The sequence below is a fragment of the Quercus suber genome, unplaced genomic scaffold (genome assembly GCF_002906115.3).
Source record: "Quercus suber isolate HL8 unplaced genomic scaffold, Cork oak 2.0 scaffold_443, whole genome shotgun sequence".
Lineage (NCBI taxonomy): Eukaryota > Viridiplantae > Streptophyta > Magnoliopsida > Fagales > Fagaceae > Quercus > Quercus suber.
Genome location: NW_027069894.1, coordinates 188947 through 194838, shown reverse-complemented (window position 1 = coordinate 194838; position 5892 = coordinate 188947).

Genomic DNA, 5892 nt, shown 5'->3' with positions numbered 1-5892 from the left:
CAAACAATTAACTTGCAGAATCATAAACATAAGCCAAACATAGAATCAATAAACAATTTAAGCCAATTATAATCACATCCACAATAGAAAATAAATGACAAAGATAAAGGAAGAGAAATGCAAACACAAGGACAATACTCGATGTGTTATCGAAGAGGAAATTGAAGCCCTCAGGGTAAAACTTCTCCACCGCCCTCCAAGCGGTCAATAATCCACTAGAAAATGTAGTTGGGATACATGAACAGCAATAGACCCTCCAAGCCTAATCTACCCAGGTACCTAAGCCCTCCAAGCTTTTTGCTCCAACGAGGTTGCACCGAACCTTTTTCTTTTCTAGCTTACCGGATTCCGCTATAAGCCATAGCATCAATCAATAACCATTGGTCCTTTCTAAACTACTTCCCTTAACACCAAATGTACCTTCTCACAGATGTGGGTGTGATGAGAAAAGGATTTGGTCAAGAACCTCTCAAGGATGTATTAATGGAAAGGAAGAGAGTAGATGAATTTATAAAGTGTCTTAGTGAAGATTGTGGATGAGGCAATCTTGTTTTACTCTAAGGTTTCTCTTATAAAATTCTCTTTGGAAGCTCTTTACATTTCGTGGGTATAAAGGTCTATATATAGTGGTGTGTGTTTGGAATACGAAGAGTCAGTTTTTCCCAAACAAGGCTGGTTGGCGGCTTGGCCTCGCGACTGGTCCAAGTTGCGAGTTCAAGTCGCGAGATAACAGCCTAGCCAGTCTGGGACTTTTGTCTTGTAGTGTGACAGCTGGCGTGACCCTTCACCTCCTCGCATGCTTCTCATGTGCACAGCAGTTGGTGGCTTACAAGCCGCGAGTCAGTCACGAGTTCTAGCCGCAAGTCTCTGCTTCTTGGCACAAAGTTGAGCAATTCTTCACACTCTCTTCACACACTATCCTTACATGAATCTCACCTAAATACAAGGTTACTAAGTGCTAAATTACAAGCAAATTGGCATGGAATAAAGCCAACAAGATGGTTGATAAATTTCAACCTTACAATTTGGTCTATTTTGATTCACTTCAAAGAATAAGAAATTTGAAACTTAAAAATTTTAGTTGTAATTAATTAAATATACCAGAAGAAATTAGAAAAATATAGTGCATAATAACAATATTTAGAAGAATATAGAAAATAAGAATAAGAATAAAATTAATCAAAAACATCAAAATAGAGAGATAAAAATTACTTTTAGAAACTATTTAATTTCTGTGCAGAACAAATTATCTACAAAAGAATTTATAGAATATATATATATATATTTTGAGGATCAAATTTATAGAATACATTATACATTATACTATCTCAAAATAATTATATATTCTCACACATCGTGTGAGTCTACAATTAGTGAATATTAATGAACAATACATATCTAATTTAATGCCAACATTTTTAGTTTTGTTTAATTATTGTTCCGTTTGTGCTCACACCTAAAGAGGGTGGAAAATGTTTTTCCTTTTTTAGTGTCGTCAACCCGGCCCTTAATTTCTTTGTCACAATGTCACCACCGTTCACCACTTCTTTGTTACTACCATTGCACCATTGTTATTACTAGTGCCACACCACCTTTAGTGATCCCGTTGTAGTCAGCACTACTGCCTCTGGCACCACCTTCATGGCATTATCATTACCACCACCACCTTAGACACTATTGCAAATACATGAAATATTAATGATTTTTCATTTTTCATTTGAGTCAAATTAATGAAGAAAAATATTTTTTAGATCATTTTCAAAATTGCAAACACACCCAAGCTTGGATATTGACTAAAATTTCTCAAGTTAGTTACCGATATAAGGTTTTTATTTATTATTTTTTATTTATTTTATATTTATTATTATTTTATATAACTTATAAGAAAATTTTATTTACTGTCAAATAAGTAATTTATTCTACTTGTAAAACAATTTAATGTTTTATTGCTTATCTAGCAATAAATGGAATAACTCTATTCAAAGAAAAACAAGAAACTGTATAATTTCCTATAAAAAATATATAATTTAACAAAATAATTTATTTATAGATACATAAAAATTTAATTGGGTTTTGGAGGCCATAAGTATAAATATTTAATAAAATTATATATATATATATATAATCAATTTCTGTGTAAGAAATTTTAAAATATTCTGGCAGGTCATGGCCCCCTGGCCCTAAAGTGTCTTCATTTGCTTACTACATAAGAGGAGGAAAAAAAAACATTTTGAAGATCATGAGGTTGATTTTTCCAAAAGTAATTTGTTCGTTTTTTAACCATTGAAGGACACACAATTAATTATATATGCCGCTTATACTCCCTTATATATGTAATGCCTCAGTTTAATTTGTTTGTCTAACTTGAATATCTAACATTCTAAGAAAACTATAAACAAAATATAATTTAATACAGTGTTTCTAGATATAAAAAATAAAAAATAAAAAAATTTCAAGCTTTTAATATTTTGTTTGTATATTTAGATTCCTGTAAATTCAGATTGTTTAACCTAATTTATTAATCAAGTTGTTACTTAGGTTTATTATGCAAATCTATGTTAAATAATAACAATCATATTAGAATAGCGGAAAAGTAAAGAAGATAAGCGATATGATGATTTAGGAAAGTCAATGAAACCGTCCAATTTCAAGGTAAAAAACTAGGATTTAACTTAAACAACTCATAAGGCAATAAATTCACTAAATAGAACGGAAGTGTTTACAATAGATTTTTCACCTAAATCTAATGCTACCTCTTGTAGTACTTACTCATATGATCACACACAGCTCTAAATCCACGGACTATTCTATTTGAATTTGTTGCACACAAGCACTATAATTTGTGACTTCGAGATCCCACTCAAAGGTTTAGATTATCAGCAGTAGTTGATCTTGTATGCTGCAACTTATCTCTACCGGTTCAAGTAGTATCAATCTATTCTTATATAGATGTTTGTTGAGTTAAAAAGTTACAGAACCTCTCAGATCTCATAGGAGTGACTCATAAGTCTTTGAAAACGGGTATTAGGCTATACCTAGCAATTTTGGACTAAAACCCTAAATGTTTTGTAAGCTTTCAAGCTTTATTTAAAATCTACAAAAATCATAGTTCGATCAGTAAAAGGGTCGAGCAAGGCTGATTCTGAATTCTTCTTTCTGCAACTTAATTGTTCTTAAATCATGACTTGAATCAACTTGAACAATGTCTAAAATTGTTCTAAGACATAAATATCTTATACTAAATATGTTTTTGTACTCGGTTTGCTAACATACATACAATTAGAACCTAAACATTTAATCTTAAATATTTAGAACCAAACATATTTCATTCAAAATATTTAAACTCAAATAAATAAATAAAGTGACTCGGAGGTAATTATAAATTGTATAAAAGAGGAATGATCTTCTTTTGTTTCTTTTAGACATTTGATCGACGAAGCAAAATTTTTAGCAAAAGCCTTTTTTTTTGTTATTAGATTTTCTTTCGGTGTGAATAGAGTATATTCCTCCACAGTTCATTACTGCAATTCTAGTCGATTTGAATTTTAATTAATGAATTTACAACCTTCTCCTAATCAAAGAAAAAAGAAAAACGTCAACTCAAAAACAAAAGAAAAAGTACTATTGACTTTGTCAGTTAGAAAAGTTAGCAAATAAAATAAAAGAAACAGAGTAAGCAAACACATACAAATTGAAATTCATAGATATTTAGGCATTGTATTTTAGTGATATTGTAGAACTTTCATCTTACGTGAGAATCATAGTTTAAATTTCCATTTTCCTACTTATTTAGACAATTTGATATTCATAATTAATTAATAATACTTGATTGGTACAATTTAGAAGTAAAATAAAATAATACGCGTTTGAACAATGTTAGGGATACAGTTTTTTCTACACTTAATTCCACACTCTGCTTAAGAGTTAATTTGTGGTTGGTGTGTAATTTAATACAACATGATCAAGTATCCCTCGTGAACCCATGTGAAAGTGTTAAAAGAGTAGTACTATGAGCACAACAATTTCACAACAAAACTTAAATGGTAAGTTATTACTAGGTCTCATTTCCATCTACTACTAAGATAACATTTTTGCCTGCTATTAAAACTTTGTCATTTATTGCACCTATAAATTTAGTGGATGCTGTAACTACGGGTTTGCATATAAGCAGAGTGTCAATTTATACATGAATTAGTGTGTATCCAAAGGGGGACTGTGTTTGGGCACAAAGGCTGCAATCATCACGCATGGACCGTGGACCCAAGGATGGCTCCACATTGAAGCTAGGGTGGTCACAAGACCACCCTGACTTGGAAAAAATTATAATTATTATGTATAAATAATTTACGATTTTTTTATGCTTAAAATAAATTTGAGACTACTCCTAAAGCTTTTTAGGCCCAACATAAATTAAACTTGGTTGTAAACTAAATTTAAAACTCCACTTAATTTTTTTTTTGAATTGAATGTGAATTTTGACAAATTCACCATTGGATTACATTTTCTTCTTATATCCTCCATGCTTGCAAAATTTTAATAAGATCAAAGATCAATAACAATGTCATTAATCAAGTGTTTAAATTTCTAGTTTTTGTAATCTAAAATTATATATAAAAATAAGTTAATGGATCAAATAGTAAATAACATTTGATTGGCATGAAATTTGATAAGTGTTTTAAAAACATAAAAAACATACAATTTAATGATTATATTTTCAAAATATGTAGTCATATTAATTTTTTTAATGGGAGTTGTAACTTAAAGCTACAACTAAGTTTGTAGCTAAATTTTGTAATTAAATTTTGATTCCCTTAACAATATATTAGGCCTTTACAAACAATAAATAAAAGTTCGAGAAAATTATTATTGAACTAGAATTCTGAAAGAGATATAGTTTGCAGAATTGATAATTAGACTATCATGTGACAATTTCAAAATAAAAAAACTTATAGAAGGAAATTATAAGATATTATGTATTTGTGTGTATGTATTTATTTATTTTTATTCAATATATAAAGTTCTGTTTTTACTAGATTTTGAATAATTTAAGTTCCATTATGACTACACTAGAAAAAATTCCAAGAGCAGCCACTGCGTGCACCAAGCGAGGAAATCACCTTTCACTCTTTCAATATCGTGGCTTGTCTTCTTCTGCTTCTGTTTCAATCAACGACATTTAGAGACTACGTCGTTATATATTTTCGGATATTATACGAGTTTTCAAAGTGTGTGAAATTGAATAATTATTATGTATAAATAATTTACGATTTTTTTATGCTTAAAATAAATTTGAGACTACTCCTAAAGCTTTTTAGGCCCAACATAAATTAAACTTGGTTGTAAACTAAATTTAAAACTCCACTTAATTTTTTTTGAATTGAATGTGAATTTTGACAAATCCTCCATTGGATTACATTTTCTTCTTATATCCTTCATACTTGCAAAATTTTAACAAGATCAAAGATCAATAACAATGTCATTAATCAAGTGTTTAAATTTCTAGTTTTTGTAATCTAAAATTATATATAAAAATAAGTTAATGGATTAAATAGTAAATAACATTTGATTGGCATGAAATTTGATATGTGTTTTAAAAACATAAAAAACATACAATTTAATGATTATATTTTCAAAATATATAGTCATGTTAATTTGTTTAATGGGAGTTGTAACTTAAAGCTACAACTAAGTTTGTAGCTAAACTTTGTAATTAAATTTTGATTCCCTTAACAATATATTAGGCCTTTACAAACAAAAAATAAAAGTTCGAGAAAATTATTATTGAACTAGAACTCTAAAAGAGATATAGTTTGCAGAATTGATAATTAGACTATCATGTGACAATTTCAAAATAAAAAAACTTATAGAAGGAAATTGTAAGATATTATGTAT